At 37.2% G+C, this 19,474-nt stretch overlaps 2 long non-coding RNA genes across 5 annotated transcripts in view; one reads left to right on the top strand and one right to left on the bottom strand.

Moving 5' to 3' along the window:
- The first annotated feature begins 2,563 nt into the window (after window positions 1-2,563).
- LOC306805654 overlaps window positions 2,564-19,474 on the top strand; it is a 59,440-nt gene continuing 42,529 nt past the window's right edge. For all 4 annotated transcript variants that reach the window (XR_013775255.1, XR_013775256.1, XR_013775257.1 and 1 more), the window contains exon 1: window positions 2,564-2,982. This is a non-coding gene — a long non-coding RNA (uncharacterized lncRNA). The remainder of the gene's footprint in view (window positions 2,983-19,474) is intronic.
- Window positions 12,494-14,163, bottom strand: LOC306806089. Its single transcript, XR_013775389.1, has 2 exons — window positions 13,882-14,163; window positions 12,494-13,027 (listed from the first exon to the last, which is right to left on the bottom strand). It is a non-coding gene; the product is annotated as an uncharacterized lncRNA (long non-coding RNA).

Genomic DNA, 19,474 nt, shown 5'->3' with positions numbered 1-19,474 from the left:
TGTATTAGGAATTAAGCATCCCTACTAATCTTTGCTAGATCAGGGAAAAAGCTGCAACACCAAAAATCACAAACCCAGAAATGGAGATTTGTGGTGTTAAAGGATGGACTCACAGAGGACCACAGAGCAATAGGATCTCCAGACTCTGACAGCTCAGCTCATGCTGCATCTTATCTCATGTGTTAAACTTCATCACAAGGACAGAATTTTAAAAGTAACGTCATTTTTCACACTGTGGTAATTTCATGGTGCTCTTATTCTTTGATTCTTACAATTATAAATTCATCTTTAGCAACAATAGTTGCGAAAGAAGCAGCTTATTATTCAAGGAGAGTGAATATGATGTAGCCTAAATCTTAATTTTGTTTTCTTTTCAATGGACATGACAGGGAGAATAAAATGTCCATTTAGATGCCCAAATACATATAAAAATGCACTTCTCTCTCTGGAGGCAACAGCAAAGTATTAATTTGGTCTCCAAAATACTGTGAGTCACAAAAATGTGTATTATCTATGTCTTTGATTCATGGCTCAAGAAATGCAGGTAAATAATCATTGCTCCAGAGTCCCTAGATTTTCCTGAAATCCACTCCTGAGTTGTTTGAGGAAAGAGCTAAAGAATAATAAATGAACCCAGATGTTTATTCCCTCTCTGTAAAGAGCTTTTCAGCATTTTAAAATCAGAAACTGACATTCATGAAAAAGATGTATTTAAGACAAGACCATGTATTGGTCTTAAAACCAAAGAGTTTACTGCTCTCTAGAGTAGGGTTTCTTTTATTAGTGTTTCTTCCCTCTTTAATTGAATTAAACAACAACAAAAAAAAACTCAACCAAAATTATGAAGACCACCAGCACAGTGAAAGAAAGAAAATGTCTCCCAGGGTTTTCAGTTCTCTTCCCTCAGTGTTCTGGAGTCCAGATGTTCAAAACCTAGTGGAACTGAAAACATTTTTAGAGGGTGGAGAGAAAGTTTTGACGCTACAGTTGTAGCTTTATTTTGTCCAAACCAGACAATTATCTTTCTTCATGAAGATTAAATGCCAAACAACAACACCCACCAAACCACACCTTTTATATATTGTTACTAAACAGTATTTATAAGTGAGCCTGCTGAAAAAAACCCCACTCTGCATCTTCTTAGCACTTAGAATCAAAGGTCTTTACAAGGCCTTCTTAACTCAGACTAGAACATTTACTGTTTTCATCTTCTTTAAAATCCTGTTTGTCAGGTGTGTCAGCTTATTTTTAAGAAATGTACTTTTTCCTGCTCACATATCAAGCAAACACATATTGATTTGCTGCAGCCATACCAGGTCACAGGATATGGAGGAACATTCCCATATCTTACGCAGCTACACCTGGAATATGGTGTTCAGCTAAGTGATGACAAGGGTGGTCAGTGAGGTGATGATAAAATTCTATAAATAGTTTAAGAGGGTGAAACTCTGAGGAAGGAGAAGCATTGGTTTAAGGTGGACTGAACAAGCTTGACTGGAAGAAACAAAACGATGCCCTGGCAGCCAGGGCCAGGCATAAGCTGCTAAAAGGATCTCGTACACACCACGACTGCCAGCAGAGCAGTCTGGGCTTGGCCTTGCGTACACCACAGACATATAATGAATTTACTATCCCAGATTAATTATTCTGGGAAATTTCCAAGCATATTTAAGCACTTCAACTGCTAAATTGGGCCCCAAGTTCAACAGTCCACCAACAGGAGTCACACGCTGGTGTATTTAGAACTACACTCGACACAGCACTGGAAATGCATAAGGGGAAATAAATCTGCCCAGAGAGGAAGATGGACACAAATCTTGCAGATCTGTCATACCTCTGTTTTCTGTAGTTCTAGGAAAACATGCATGTGGGATTTGGGAAAGGTCTTTTTAATAAGGGTTAATTGGAGAAGTATGTCACACATGACTGAGTACCGTTTCAAATTACTGCTCACGCTGGCATAACTAAATCAGACAAATGACAGAATACCAAAATAGGGAATAGTCAATCTATTTCCCTCCTACTTAGTATTTATATCTTAATTATTTTCAAATATCAGCAATTACAGATTTTCTGGAATTTGTTGCTTATTTCAAAATATTACTAAGACCATATCATAGAATGTCCCACAAATCCAATAGATCTGTAAAATCTTTCTTCTGTTGTTACTTATTAGTCTAGGCTTTCAAACTGCTGGATTCATTTACCTGCTTTATGTGATGCAGGATAAATGATACTGATATATCTTTTTCTGGGCTTAAAAAAAAAAAAAAAAAAAAAAAAAAAAAAAAAAAAAAAAAAAAGGAAAAGGAAAAATAACCAGTAAACCAAATTTGTTATTCCCATGAAAATCACTGTACTGTCTGTAACATTGTGTTACTATAAAAGTTAGGCCCCTAACCCCGAACCCGAAAAAGTCACTTCAGTTTCTCTGTGTTGCACAAGTTAACTGCAAGCATTTCCTGACGCTGAGAATGCAGGCAGAAAAAGGAAAAACGTCGACTTGAGAAAAGCACAGCTTCCAATCCCCACCCACCAGCTTCAGTCAAAGGGATGACTTCAGTCCCTTTCTTAACTAATCCTGTCACTGTAAAATCCTACAGTCATTCTTCCAGCATAAAGGGAAAACGGACTCACTAGGAGGACCTAGACTCTTTCAGCTTGAACTGTTAACCAATGGTGGAAATGCAAGAATGCTGAAGTTGTGCCTTCAGAGCCAATAGAGTGGATTTGTGTGTCCCACATGACTGTGTTTCCCCTGTCTTTCACATGGGCAGTATTTAGTTCAATTCAGAACTGCAGATAGTATAGCGTGCGGAGCAGCAATGGGATGTCTGAGCACAAGTAGCTGACTTCCAGGAGACTTCAGGAAGCACATTTGTACATTTCTCCTGAATTATCTGGGATTCTGCACCTTTGACATTCTCCAATCCTCCTTGTCGCTGCAAAAGGAGACAGTGACCTGCACAGCGCAACAAAACTGTGAGTACGGGCTCTATTTATTTTTATTTTCACCCGGTAAAGCAAATATCCTAAAAATGTCAAAATGCTATGTGCCCTAAATTAGTGATTACTTTTCTTGTAAGATGAACAAGTATCTAAAGTGTTATTCAAATTCAGAAATATTTCTTGCATGCTTCAATAAAAGAAAAAGGGGGGGAAAAAAGGCAAAAGCGAGTTATCCTCCAGGGCAGTGCCTCCATGCACGCTGCATGACACACTGCTTCCTGACTTAGCCAGTGTGCTGCTTTGTTCATAAAGAAAAACAAAGACAAAAAGCCCTACACACGTATGTTGTTCACTTTTATTTGTACTCTGTGTCTAATCAGGCCTGATCTGTCCCCAAGGGGAAAACATAAAGGCAAACTTTAACTCCGCCAGCAAGGGCAGCCCAGACTTTGCAGACATCTGACAGTTATTATAATTAGCTATGAAAGACAGCAAAGACACTTTGGGGCAAATAGCTCTTACATTTGGAACAATGAAGTCGAGCAAGGTTCCCATCCCACCCCTTCCACGGGGGGAGGGGGAGAGGCGAGGCAACGGGGGAGTGTTAGGAAAGGGTTATGGCTGGACTGAAAACACACAACTAGTGTAATATCTGGACTCACTCAGCATGAGGAGAGGCTTTTTGATAAGCAACTTTACCTCTAGATTGCAGCTTGCATTCATTCAGATTCCTGGTGGGGTGGGAAAGGGTGTGGGTCTCTTCACGGTATAACGTCAGAAGGTCGGGGTGGAGGGGGCAGCAGGGACGAAAGGGGCAGAAAGAAGAGAATATCCATAGCAAGAGACATTGAAATTGTTTCCCAGAGCTTTACTGGCCAGATCTCCTTAAGCCCAAGTTGCTTTCTGGGCAAGATTTATGAGAGTTCTCAAACAGAAGCAACAGACAAAGCAGCGCTTTTTTTCTTCTTCTTCCTCAGAAAAGAAATTGAACCCAAACGAATAACCGTATAATATACAGCACTGATTTGTATTTTTGCTGTTCCCCCACCCTCCCCACATGCTTGTAAGACCTTTAATAAGGTATTTCCCCCCTGCCTGCACGATCCTTCCCACCCCCCTTCCCTACCAAAAGTTAGATTCTGAAAACTACGATCAGAAGGGAAAAAGCAAAGACAATAGAAATCTGACTCGGTCCTGGCAGGGCTGGATCTCTAATAATGCATGAAGTGAAAACAGTTTCTAAGTGAAAGATGAGCAGACTTGTTTAAAAAAAAATAAAAAATTAAGTGCAATAAGGAGAAATTGTTGAAAGACTCCAGACGCTACTAATTATGGCTTAAATAAATCTTCCTGGACAGATGTTTGCTTGCTCCCACTGCAGGGAAAGGAACGTTAAAAGAAGCATTTTTTAAAAAAGGATTTGACATGAAACTCCTACATATTATTTTCTTTTTTTTTTTTTTTAATTTTTTTATAAATACATAGTTTTATTCTTTGTCTGCCCTCCTGTTATCTCCCCCTCCCCCAACCGCCGCCCACTGTGAGCTGAGACACCTGAAGGCTAGACACAATGATCAACAGAGCACTGCGCTCGCCTGTCTGGATTCCAGCCAGATTTTTTTTTTTTTTCCCTTCCACAATCAAGGAGCCTGCACGCAACGCACGGCAAGCCCCTTGCTCTGCTATGTGCAGATCAGACAGAAGTCTGAAACGTGCTGCAGAAAAGATTAAAGACAAACACAAGCCTTTCTTCCTTATGTCGGCCAGGCTCAGTTTCAACTTTGTTATGATTTGCAAAAAAAAAATACAAAATAAGAAACTTTGTAAACATATATACACATTAATGTACTAAACATATGCACACACTTTCCAACACAGTGTATCTAGGGACATCCAATGTTTCCCGTTTTACTGTGATTTCTACTCTAGGTTTACAGTCAATGCAGTATTTTATGTTAAGTTCATGCATCACTTACATAATTGCTGTGTAGCTCTCAAATATATGTAAAGATTTAGTATGCGCATATATTACATAAAGGCAAGTAACTACTGTACAGATCCCCATTCCTGAGTGCCCATCAAGCTGCAATCTTACCAAATCTTTGTGTTTAGAGAGATTAGCAAGAGCCCTGGACAGTTTTATGGTAGTTTCGGAGGCGGCAGGGAAATGCTTTGTGAGCAGGCTGTGTTGCAGCGGGGAAGGGGAGCATGGCAGGGCGCTGAGCTGGCCCCCGAGCCCTGGCCTTGGCTGCCACAGCCCCGAGACACGCCGAGTGTCAGCGTGCCACCAAGTTGGGCTTGGGAATGCAGGACTCCCCAAAATAGTTGCTCTCCGTTTGGTGTGGCTATGGGTGGGGTTAGCAGACATGCAGGGGAAAGGCAGATTCAAAGCCTGGATTCTATTTAATTTTTAAACGCATGCTGTGCAGACCGACCTATTTTCTAAATTCTTTGGAATTTCATTACCTTGCGGTACAAATTACGGTGTGATAAACATGGTGACTAATATTTGCTTTTCAATATGAACTTTGTATGAAAAAGACCTAACAGAAAATGCATTTTAAAATACACAACCACATGCACACATGTGCAGTGCTTTTTATTTACTCCCTGAAAAGGCTTAAACTATATTTTAATCACTGTAACTGGTATCTTAATGGAAAGATAAGAAATTTTTTAGCTTTTTTTTCTCTAATATTGCTTATAAACTCTCTGAGAAAAGGAATCAAGCATAAGTATCCCATAAATTTAATCTTAAAAAAAAACTTCCTTTCCAAATAGAGGGGATATGCAAACAAAAGATTGCATGTAGTAGCAGCAATATCCACAGCAAAGTAAAAATTCCTGAATAGAGATTTCAGAAAAAATAAGTGAATGAATCAAGAGCAGCAGTCAAATTTGTATTCTGGCAATTAATTTTTTAGTAAACAAGGGATTTAATGCTTTTCTAAATGAAAAATTTACACACCTTATATGAAATATACAAGCAAACTCTACACAATGGTCATGCATGAGGAGTACATATTTGTAAATTATATGTATGCACACATGTTCACTAATATTAAGGTGATAATTTCCTTTCTACTTTTCCTGACATATTATTGTGTTTTAAAACAAAATTGGTCGCTTGTTTCAAAAAATGTGTTTCAAAATAATGCCTGCAGTTAAATTATGAAGTGCTCACTTTCATTTTCTTAATGTAATGACAAGGCAATCATGTTTTTATCCTTTCCTAAAGGCTGAAATCCTATGCAAATCAATTCCTCTAAACTTCAGAAGTGATTTACACACTATCTTGTCTTAGAAGGTTATTTCAACTGGCAATTTATGCAATGTTTGTCAGTGTAAAAGTAATGTCTAATCATATAAGAGATAAGCATTAAGCTGGAGAATATGAATACAGGGTCCTTGCCTCCATGTTTAGTTCAGCACTCTCCCCTTCTCCCAGTAAGGTCTCTTGGGTTTTGGGAGTGCTGGGTACAACTTCTCTGACTAGAGTAGGGAGGAGATACCTGACCAGTGTTGCTTTAAAAATGGCATTGTCCTCTCCTGCTCTTGTTGTCCGTGCACCTGAGATTTGGAGTTGTGTGTTTTAGTTTTTTAGAGGAAGAATTTATTTACCTTGCGTGAAAATTGCTGACCTCTGCTTTTTACTGACTTCTTCAAACTTTTTAATAGTTGATGCTGAAATAATGCAATAATGGAAGCTCATGCATATTTTTTACTCCATTCCTTAAAAATTTGGCATCTATTACAGCTTGTCTCAGCCTGTGGATTACATTTGGTTTTATACATTCCATGGTACTACTCACACAAACTTCAAATTCTAATTTCCTTTTTAAAATTCTCCTCTCCCCTCTTCCCCCTATGCTTCCTGTTGCATTGGCTTGTTTGAGCCTTTCCTAGTTCAAGCAGAAGTGTGACTTTTAGTCCTAAGTATAAAGTGCTTGGAATTACCTCCACAACTTGCAAAAGATTGGTAGTTTCACTGATACCTCTGCAGAGCTGAAGTAACTTGAGAACCTACCAGAAACATAGACAGTCTCAATAAGGTAACGGGGTCAAATGAGCTCATGCATTACAGATAGGAAGAGAACAGTACATTGCATTTTTACAGATAAAAAGCGCAGTGTTTTAATGTAAACATATTTCTGTTTGATATTTCAGCAAACTGTTGCAAAGCTCAAACTAGAGCAAAGTCAAAACTACTTTCAGCATGGTACAGTTAGACCAGATGGCCACGTGTTCTTTTCTTATTTAGATGAGACTTTTCCTTTCAATAACATCTTTCTTCCTGACCTGCTTAAAAATTCCAGCGAATGAAATCAGCACAGGATTTTCAATTCTAATTGACCATGTGCAGAGGAAAGGCCAGTAGAGAAATCAGTAGGACCATTGTAAGGCACACTGCATCAATCTCTCCTTTGTCCTGAATCTTTTCTTGTATGAGCTAAAATAATTAAGAATATTTAATTTATATTATTTGTACAGCAGCAAAACTAGTGGTATTCAGGCAAAACTCATAGTGAGTTCCTCTTTTAGAAATGTATGTAACAAGGAAAATGTATGTCTGACACCAGACAAGCAGGTACTTGACATCATTTAATGGCTAAATACTAAAAAAAAAAACAAAACAAAAAACCCTCATAAAACTGGAAACAAAGCTCCCAAAACAAACCGACCAAAAAGACTGAAAGGTGTGGCTGAATTAAAGCATGAACAACTTTACCTTTTCTAATGAAGGTAGAAGATTTGAAGACTATGGTACTTAAATAAATTTTTGAAAAGCATATTTTCAAGGAGTCTGAAAAATATATTTTTCCACTGTCCAAAATATTGAGCCTTAAACATCTGTAATCTTCAAATGCTTCAAATTTGCCTACACAGGTTTTACCCGCACGCATCCCACCCACACTACATTGGCTGTGATCTGCCTCAACTGTGTCTGTGTGATCTACATGACAGGTACAGACTACAAAAACTGTGTGTATCACACACAAACACTACCTACAGAAATACACACCCAGAGGACATCATTGCAGCCTTGCCCACTATTTTACTTGCATTTAGTGAGATGTGTGTGAAGCAATGTAACAATATCTGAGATTTAACAAGTAGAGTATGCAAAGTATGCATTTTATGTAGCCCATGGATAAGGTAAGTGGGTAAAAGGAATCTTTCAGAAGAAAAGGGGGTGGGGAAAAAGACTGAGAGCAATCTAGAACAAGATTGGTTGGTTAAAAAAGTAGAAAAAACTTATGGCTCTACTATTTCATACAAATTCACTCTACTCCTCACAGCTCAGTTTAACATGATGCTTGAATGGTTGGTGGTTTTGTATTATCACAATAAGCTTAAATCAAAAAACAACATCTGTAGAATATAAATTTTGAAAAATAGTTATGAAAATGGTTTCATTAAGACAACCTGAAGAAAATAAGGGTTTCATTAAACCTAATATTTTTTAAATTTAAGGCAAAAAACAAATCCAGGAGAAAATTCAGTGGGCAGCATGGCTTTTGCTATATGTCAAGCATGAAGTCCAAATAACATTTGCATGAAGAAACATGCCTGAGAACATAAAACAAAGCACAGACCTTGGGTCTGGCCAGGCAGACATGGTAAAAGGTCTGATTTCAGCTCTCCAGCAAGAGGTTTCATAGCCTTGGGCAAGTCATTTAACTGCCTTGCTTCACATCTACGTCACATTAGCAGAATTTAAGTCTTGAATGTGTGATGATAATTATGAGGTCAGCAGTGAGATACCACAGAAGAAGGTCAGGAGAGACCTCACATGCTTGAAAACGACATAAAATACTAGACAGAACAATGGTCTTTTGTTTTTGTTATTGAGATAGTTTTTGGTGTGGTATTTCTACAACAAGAAAGATACAAAAAGACAAGATACAAAGCCTCTTTCTCAAGAGATCAATGTCATTCAGTTCTAGCTTAATTTTCTACAGCTCTTCATGTACTTGAACATTCATTTCTTATTTTTCACTAATTTGCAACAAAATATCAGAATACAGGATAAACGGAAGATACTGCTCCATCCGTAAGGATGCTCAAGATTCAGCACTCCTGCAAGACCCACCACTAAAACACTGACCCCAGTAATGGCTTATTGAACAGGCTGTGCCAGGGTACCAGTGAGACAGAGCAGGTTAAAAGCTGCTCAGAGCTCAGTCCTGTGCCCTGCACATGCACTGCCTCTGGTGTTCTGCACCAAGGGGCTCATCCTGGAATGGCATCGAGTGCATTATTGTTTATAAGGCCTGAAGGCACCTGGCAAACCCCTCCCACCCTCGACGTTCAGCACGTGCTCAAAGCATCGCGCTGAAACAGAGCTTTAATTTCTACAGAGCACATTCTTCTGAAAAGTAAATCCCTCTGCTGGGTTCTGCCCCCATGAAATTGTGCTCTCACATTCACCTTTCTATCGACACTTCTTTGATTCTAGGCACTGAACAGACTAAGTTAGAAGCCCCTTGGTAGTGACACTAAAAATCACTGTCAGGAACAGAAAAACAGTGAGCCTGCACTGTCCAAGAGACTTGACAGGACACCTTTTGAGGCCACCATTATGTGTCTGAGTAATGGCCAGAGAACTGGAAACTTTGTTTTCTCTCCCTGAGGAAATATGAGGCACCTCTGTGCAAAACAAAAAAAAAAAAAAAAAAAAAATCCCTGAAACATTTTCTTATCAATGTTGTCACTAATCAATATTCATGCACAGTATGAAAGAAATACTCAGACTTTCAGCTATCTTGCATCAGCATGGCTCACAAGATGTAAAAACTAATGACAAAGGCAATGTGACAGAGCTGCAGAACATCCCAGCAGGTTTGCAGAAAGGGTAGGGCAGTAAAAAGTGGGTGAGAGGAAAATATCCTGTGTGGAAGTACAGCCTTGTGCAGTGCTCAGAACAAGGAGAGGAAGTGAGCAAAATGTGCACAGTTACATGCAACTGATGGGCTGTATTTCACCAGCCTATTTTTACTGTCAAGGCTCCAGACTATATTGGAAGTCTATCCAGTCTCTTAAATCATGGGATGTGGATAATGGCATCAGATAAAATGATTAAAAGCAGTTTGGTCTCATGCTTTCATCTACCAAGTGTAATAGATGCAAAACTGAAAGACTTAATTGCATAACAAAAGTACAAACAACTCTTTGTTTTATCTCTGCATTTTTCAGTTTAGAGAAATCGATGAGGTTTGTTTGATTGAAAAAACAATGGCAAACAAGATGATTCTTTTCTTGCAGCATCCCAGCTGAAACTAGTTTCATCTATCCAAACAAATAAACTCAGAAGTAGTTGCAGAAAAAAATTTTATACCACATCCCAGGAGATATTTTACATAGAGCTTCAGAAACAAAGACTGCTTTTAAGTAGTTTACAGAGTTTAATAACTGCCTTTTTTTAGAAGTAAAAATCTGATAATTTCCCAGAATGTCTTATCCATACACTGAGTTTGTACTACTGTTTTCAGGTATTTTTTTTTTTGCTTATTTGAAATCATTTTTCTCAGAGAAAAATTTACAAAGGAAAGGATTTAAAAAGAAGTCTAACAAATGACAACAGTGAAGAAAAGCAATTCTCAAGGTTGATTAAAAGACTTGGAAAGGGTTAAAAATTCAGATCTTTATGTAAGAATTATAAATGAAAGGAGAGTTAAAAAGGGGGAGAAGCGGGGGAAGAGCTAAGCTGCTGGTGACTTGAGTGTATTTATGGATTACTATGTCCTGAAAAGAAGAAAACCAGAGTTGTAAGATGACACTGCAGGGGTTGTCTGGACTTTTCACCGAGTGTAAAGTCTGTTTAGTCAGTGTCTTAATGCCTAATGCTGACCTTTGCCCTCTTCACTCCTCCCTGCTCCAGGTGCAACATTTTTGCAAGTGCTTTAACATTATTGGAAAGTTTTTGCAGGTTTCACACACTGCAAAGTGCAGAGAGCACTTTATAGATCCATTACGCCCACTCAATATCAAGGGTTAGCACAGTTTTTTATCCTAAGTACACACACTGATTTGTGTTACACATTTTCCTTTATTACTATTACTGATTATATTAATAAAAATAAAAGCTTATTTGTAACAGTATTTAATTTACATAATTCTATACAAAACAAGATACAAAATTAAATATAAACTCATCTCATGCACCCCAGCACTGTGATTTATACCAGGAGTATGCAACATATGCTGGCAATGCTATTGATCTCTCTTAAATTAATTCTCTTTGCTATGGAAATGGAAGACAAAAAACAAAACCCATTGCTACAAAATAGTCAAGGCAATATAACTTATTTTCCTCAGGAAAAAAAAAATTGATTTCTTGTACAGTTATTAATTAGATTTGAACTGATAAATTTTAAAGAAAAGCAGCACTTTTAGAAACTAACAGTAAGAAGAGCCAAATTACATAAGGTCTGTACAATTTCAATTTTGATTTACAAAAATAGTGTTTTAAATCTATAAATTCTAGTTTTCAGTAATGAAGGTAATATAATAGTACCCACGATTATTTCTCTGTGCTTTATGTTTAGTAGATGATTGCTAAGATTTTTGAGGCCTTAACTTTTCTGAGAAGAAAGTATAATTTGGGTACCATCATCTTCAAGAGCACTAGAGAGGATGTGTTGTTTCTGGAAAGGGTACTGTGAGCCTTTCTTGCTCCTATGGGCAAGGAATTCATTTTCCCCATGCAGCCAATGCTGCTGGACTTCCAGCTCCTTTGGATTTCACCTGGCATTGCAGATGATCTTCACAATATAGTTACTAAACTTCACAATATCAGTTATTAAAACTCACCCTTCTGCAGTGGCACAAAGCAAATCCAAGACTGCCCAGTCATGCTTCCTGCACTTTCTGGACTGTACTAGCTAACTATGCCCCCACAAAAAAAAAAAAAAAAATTGAAATTGAAAACTTTTGAATAACTGACTGACCCCACATTCCTTCCTCACTGAGCTATGCTGAGAAATGTTCATTACATTGAAGGAAAAGAAAGGATTGGTTTAAAAGATGTGAATAGCAGCAGGTAGGCTTTATGGAAAACCCTAGTAGTGTAGCCAGAATAACCCAGGATAACACATCTTCTATGCACAGCAATACTTCAAGGTGAGACTTATATAAAAAAACAGAGTTCAGATGAGGGTTTATATTTAGGGAATTGCCATGACAGAGAGATGTTTGCATCTGGACTAAAACATTTATTTTACCTGGATTACCTTTTAGATATGCTACACAGCTATACTGCTTACAGGATACTGTACCTCTCTAAAAGATTATTTTAGTGTTTTCCTATGGCATTTCTAAAGAAAAATTAGCTTAGGCCATCTTTATTACCTTGAAAGTTTTAAAGGGTCTGATATTGGGGGAGATTCTTCTTTAAAACAAAATATGGATCTTAATATAGTAGTTTATTCCAGGAATAGGCACAGGTCAAGGGGTCAAAATACTCTGGGAAGTGGGTTCTGAAACAGTTTTCTTATGTTTTTCAATTTAATTTGTGACACTGCAACTACAAGAGAATAATGGGGGGAAGAGGGCTGTTTATTGCATATCAGACTATTTCTAGAGTTGGGCAGCTTTATCTCAACACAGAGAGTGCTCCTGTTCACAGTGCAGCTGCTAACAACTCCTCAACACTCCTTGTTTAATAGTAGAGTACAATTAGAAGTCAAAACTTTAAAAACCTGAAAAGTTATTACTGCAGTAAGCCATGCAACTGGATTTGATTTCTAGCCAGACTGTGTCCCTTTGCTCCTGACACTGTTTACAAGACATATTTAGTGCAGGTGGTACTCTCCTTAATTTCACTGAAGGTCAAGTGTACTTGTCATAATTGTATTTTTTGCACAGCTGAGAATTCAACTACTTGTGCAGACTGAAAACAGACATTGTTTCTGTAAAGGAAACACAGAGTACTGAAGAGTTGGACTTGAAATAAACAGAATGAAGTAAATTCTCACAGTTTTCACCTACTATCTCGTCAAGATCATCACTTTTGAGTCTGCTGTGTGTCAGTGGAAGCAGCCATTTGGGTCCTTCACTCCCAGAACTTCAGAATCCTCTATGTGGAAAAGTGGTTTCATTTATCTTGCTTTACATGGCTATTTTAATTTTTTTCAGGACTACAAACTAAGATGGAGATTTTGCAATATTTGCAAATGAGTGACATTACAATGATTGACAAGAATAAAAATGAATAAAACTGAAATTAATCAAGATTCTAATGCAAGAAAAACTAGATTACCAAAAATATAAATTCATTTTCTGCTATTTTGGAACATCAAAATCATGGCTTTCAGAAAAGACTCAGTCTTATTCTCTGTAAAGTCTAAACTGATTTGTTACAATTGTCAGATAGCAAACTAAATCTGCTTCAGGGCAGAAATAGGATACTATTCTTGTGCTTCGATTCATTTAGTCTTATGAATTATCAGTCTCTCCTACGTGCAATACGTGCACCTAAAATACAAAACGTTGTCCACGGAACCCTCATTTTCCTGTGAATACATTTCCCTCATCCTCTAGCTTACAATCATTCCTTGTGTCTTCACTATGCATTATACCTGAAGAAAGGAAATTAAAGCAAAACATCTCCAAATTGTGTTTCATTATATTTTTTTCATGTCAGTTGAAAAAAGCCATAACAAAAAACCCCCCAACAACCAGGTGTCTCCTTCTGTAATTCTTATGTAATAGTTCAGTCTTGCATAACACTTTAAAAATCTTCCAGTTTTCTTCAAGGAAATGATTTCCTAATATATCAGACACAAGGAAGAGAAATTATCCTTTTTTTCCAGATTTTCTTCATGTCAGAACCAGAGCTCAGAGTTCGCTTCAGAGCACCAGTTCACAAAATTCTAAAACTAGAGACAGATTCTTCTTGTGAAATCCATTTTCTGATTAGCAGCTTCTTACCCACCTCTTCTACCCCCATCCAATCTGCTTCTCTAAACAACCCTGCCCTGAATATCTATATTACAGCAAAGTGTAAAGATGTAAAAATTGGAACTAGTTACATAAATACACAGCATTACTCTACATATCATGAGAGTTATAAAAATATTATTTAAAAGCATAAATGCAAGCAGAATAGTTCCTTTTCATGGGGGAGTTGGATGATACAGAAATACTTTCATTAATCTGACACAAGATCAGGACTTCAAATCTACATTTTTATTATCGTGGAAACCTCAAAAAAAACCCCAGGTTGCAATCTGATTAGTTTCTGTTATTTCCTCACAACATAAAATAGTACAGTAAGGCAAGCAGCAGTCTCATGAAATTTTGCTAAGTCAACTCACAGGGCATTGGTATTTCAATCTGTGGGATTCATCTGACATTTTGTTTGTAAATCCAAACTTCCTCTTTCTTCACCACATTGGCAAATTTATTTTTTAGTTATATTTATTTGTAATTATATCGTTTAACTGCTTCATTTTACGGTCAAATCCACAAAACATATTCATTTTGTGGGGTTTTTGATTGTTTGTATTTAGCTTGTTTGTTTATTTTTTTTAAGAGGAGAAAATCACAATCCTATGCCACTTTTGTACTTACAGTCAGGGAATAAATTTTACACAACTTCATTTAGAGAATTTTTAAATCAGGGGTATTCTTTCATTATCAGTTTTCTAGCTGAGTTTTTCAGATTCAATATTAAATTTGGGGTAACTGACAATCTTTTCCATGGGAAAAAAAAAATTAAAAATCTATTGTCCTGGTAATGAAGGAAGTGAAACCTAAGTTACTTAAAAAACTGATGAAGTTCCTGTCCTTTTCAAGGAGGAATCAAGACGGTTTTTGCTGAAACACTGGTTTAAATTTATACCACCAAAACAATCCTGAACTGTAAGAAACAGTTCAAAGAGAAGAGGGACTAACACTGAATGTGTATCAAATTCACCAATCTACTTCTCAGACACACAACTGCATCATTTCTCTGTGGAGATGGCAACACACTTGTCCCTTTGCAGCAGCCAGCACAAGGATCACACTGAGCCTCACCCCAGCAGGCTCCAGTGGGGTCAGCCACTCCTGGAGAAAGGAGAATGCATCAAGGCCATTGAAATGACCAGTGGGACTGGGCTCAATTCCCAACTTTTTATTGTATTAAGAGGTCTCTACTCTGTCCTCCTGCAATTCTTCCCTGATGACTAACTCACTATGTGGTGCCTATATCCTGTCTTTTTCTCTCCTTCTTTGGGATTTACACAGAACAGACAGCAATGATTTCCTGCTGGATGCCCTCAGGATTCACTGCATGTTTTGGATGTTGCAAAGGAAGAGGAGACAGTCAAGAAAATTTGAGACTTTTATGGGAGAGGGGTTTGTGGCCTTTGGCTACAAGATCTTAATGAGCTTCCTGCTCCTTTTCTCCTTAGCTCTCTACAACAGGAGGTGGCAAGCATTACGGAGACTAGAATTGTGCACCCCTCCTTTCCAAAGATTTGTCATCCAGTAGCTTTAAATTTAGAAACTTAAATTGGCTGTCATTTTTTTTTACTACACAAATGTAAAATAAGTGATGTTAAGATAGCATTAAAGAGAAGTGTGGGGGAGACTGCTTCTCAATTGTTCTGTTTGAAAACTTGTACTTTATTTCATGACAAGCAGCGAGATTCACTGGAAAAGACATTCTGCGCTGAAAGATACTGGGCATACTTCATTACACAAGAATATTTCCAAATGAGGACCTTCTGTATTGTTTTCCATTTCCTTAAAGAAGGCCCCAGACTGTACCACCTGTCTAAACATATTTACAGTCTCTCCACATGGCTGCAAGCCCAATGTCGTGGAATTTTTCTAAGGGTCAAAGGTAGCACAACCGAAGAGGTTTTGTTTTGGTTTGTTTCTTAAGACACAAGAAGATAACCATAATTTTCTGCAAATCTACCTGCAGATATAACTGGCTCATAATAGAAACATTCATTAATCTAATCTAGAGATACAAACTCTCTGAGTGGCTGATAAACAGTCAATTAATTTTTTGAAAACTTAGTAGCGCATTCTGCAGTTCACTTTTGACTTTTCTCTTTTGTTCTCTGCTGCCCTGTTTCCACTGTTTTTGTTTGTAAGATGTTAAGCCACAAAAGCAAACCCTGTATCTCTCAGCACACTTGCCAAGTTAATTTTACTTTTACTTCCTCATTTAAGGGGAAAAGGAGGGCTAGGGGCAAACTTTTTGGATCAGCTGATAGACACATATCTGAGGACAGAAGCAAAGATGAGAGATCAAACTTACCTAAAATAAGATAAGCAATTTCTGAATCACAAGTATAACATATTTATCATTTGAATAAATTGTTCAAAATTTGACAGTTGCTATCTTTTCTGAAATTTCCATGTGGAGGATCCCTCCCCCATTCTCCAGGAGAGACATCTGGCTACCACTGAATGGAGTTTAATGTTTGAACATCCCATCTGGTTTCATCATGTTAACACATGATTCCAAGTCATTCAAGAACTATGAACAATAGATATTGTATTCCATATAGTGCCATGTGGATTTAATCTTTAAAAGATGGTGGCAGTGTAGAATTCAATCTTTTAACTAAAAGTCAAAACATTTCATGTACTGAAAACTCATTTCCCACAGCCTCAGAAGCCTCACATTTCATCCTGCTCTGAGAACAAGGGGACAATATCTCCCTCATATAGTGCCATTCCTATTGTTACCTACCAAAACACCTATATTGATAAATCAAGAACACATTTCCTAAACATGACAGTTACATGACAGCATTAAAACAGATTTTTCATGAGGATACTCATCATTTTCATACTCAAAATACTGCCAGATTGATTAAAAACAAAAGCAGAAGTTTACTGAGGCAAATGGAAGTTGGGCACTTGTGCCTTCTGTGAGCTGGTAACTCTACCTTTCACTCACATTAGCAAAATCTAAAAAAGTCTCTCCAAAACAAACTGTAAGGGCTTTCTTCAACACTTTATCAGGACTACTTTATCTCAGTGATATTGAAAGTACATCTAATTTCTCTATATACTCTTGAATTAAAATTTAATTTTCAGCTAATAACATTTTTTATTCAAACAGTTCTTTCACTTTATTTCTTCATAAGGATAATTGTCTAGTGGCCCTGTAATGCTGATCCTAATATATTTTTTGTATTTCTTAAAGGATGCCTAGCAGGAACAAATGTTCAATAAGTGGCTTATTATGAAAACTTAATAAAAACTTATTTCAGACTAAAAGAGACTTATATAAACTTCAAATGTAAGCAGGTATTTAAATATTTCCTAGCTGTCCTTTAAGCCACCTATTAAAAGTTTATTGCTTCATTAAAGCATTTGGGAAAATGACTGGCTTTACCTGCAAGGCTGAGAAAATAAGGAAAATATAGATATTTTGGAGGAAAATATATTTTTGGTGGAATGAAGCAGGACAACATGCCTTACATCTCTGGAACTGGACCATGAAGAGTGACTAGTTTATCCTCAAAACTGTGAGGCCAGAGTTTTTATTTAGTAGAGTCAATGTTTTATTTAGTATCACCATTTTACCAGCCAGCCAGCTCAAAGGTTGAAGTTAATTAGATGTATGGATCAGTAACATCAGGATTTTCACAGAAACACAAAAATCAAAAGTATTTAAGAGGCTAGTTTTGGTGCTTAAATGATCACTTAGTGCTGTCTGGAAATTTTCTTTAGCTGTTTTACCTGCTGTGTTTCAGTTGACAAAACCTGTCTAGAGGATAGGGACTACTATATTGAATAAACAGACCAAAGAAAAGATGTGCTCAAATTTATGGAAATGTATGAACTCCTCTGTGACAAACTGGAACTCCCAGCAAAGTGGGTGGAAGGCTAGCTCCATCACTTAGAAATTAGCTTAAAATCTGTGGAGATCATACAAACTGTTAAAACAGTGAATTATATTCATTGAACAGAGTTACTTCTAGCTGATTGCATCAGGGAAGCTGCTGAACTCCCTAAATTCAGGAAGAGAACTATAAAATGCAAGACTGGAATAGAGATGGCAAATCTTGCTGATTTTAACTGTGTTCCACTATTCCTATCACCCCTAATAACTAAATTATTAATACAGTAGTGACTATGTTCATTGGTGACCACCTTAGTTTTACAGAACTAAAAAAATTGTTTGTTTAATTTGGCACTACTTCAGTCGACTCTTTTCAAGTAATTCTGGTATTCATCCAGCACAGATTTATGCAAGCTATAGCAGACAGCCTGTGTCAGAAAGTCTTCAGAGTCTGTTTGTCTAATTCAAGTACTCTGCCTAGAAAGGCATTGCTTCTGAGTACTCAAAACCTATTCATTCAGTTCCTTATGTTGGCAGGCACAAAATACACAATACTTCTGTTTGTAATCCATCTGCAACACCTGAATTACGACAAGCACTTGTCATACACTGAAGAGAAAAAGGGATGCTGACAAAAGGAATCTAAGGAAACTGAAGTCCTAAACTGAATCTTCCTGAAAGCATTTTAAAAATTTATTTTATTTCGGTGCCCTCAAGCCATGAATGTCTTAAAACATGCAAGATCCATGCATAAAAAGAGCTAAAATCCTGTCTCCTAGAATTTAGGTAGCTAGTTAAAACTTGATGGTTCTATGTAAGTATTTTGTACTAGTGGAAAGTTTGACTTCTCAGACAGGATCCAGGATTACAGTTGGTTCTACTCACGATCAATTTCACTTAAGATGTAGCAAGAGAAATTTGAAGACATAGCAAGACTTTCCCAGGGAGATAGAATTGATTTTAATGCTTTACTTCAAGATAGACTGTGCTGGCCTAGCTAGACCATATGAAATTGGTGCCAAGTGATCCTCAATCAGATTAGCAATACATCCATTTAAAAGGGCAGTGATACAGTGCTCTTGTTGTTACATCACTTCTCTAATTTACAAAAATGTGTGGGATATCAATGCCAATTTTTTGGTTCCTCTATGGCATAAGGAGCATTTATTTCCTAGAACATTGTATTCAGTCATCTTGTTCCTACCTATGATGTTTAAATTCCCAAAAGTGAAGCAGAATGCCTTCAAAATCTCATCCTTCATTAGGGGAGAAGAGGATCTTAGCAGTTTGACTGACATAGATTTCAGTATTAAGAGAAAACTTGAGTGGGTTTATTGAATCTATCCACTCCTGGATACCTACATAGATTCCACATCAAATGAAAGTAACTGGTGGTCCTAAAGTGAAATCTCCCTGTGGCAGTCTGAGTTCTAACTTAGGCTTTGGTTGTTTGTAACTCATGTTTATCCTGATAGAAGATCCAAGTGCATTATGATCCAAATAAATAAGTTCAAACTTAAATCTTTTCTCCTTTAAGCAATCTAACTCAGATATTTGTGTACTGTAGATATTTAATATCTCACTCTCTCCCTCTCACTAACACAATCTTGTTTTCCACATATAAATGGCAAGCTGCCAATTAGGGAAGTACACATGCTGCAATGCAAAGGAAAATAAGTAGATATGTCTGTGTGTATTAACTACAAGTCAGAGTATTGTCTAGTGCAG

This window comes from Erithacus rubecula (genome assembly GCF_903797595.1).
Source record: "Erithacus rubecula genome assembly, chromosome: 10".
Taxonomy (NCBI): domain Eukaryota; kingdom Metazoa; phylum Chordata; class Aves; order Passeriformes; family Muscicapidae; genus Erithacus; species Erithacus rubecula.
This window is presented reverse-complemented; position numbering and strand designations above follow the sequence as displayed.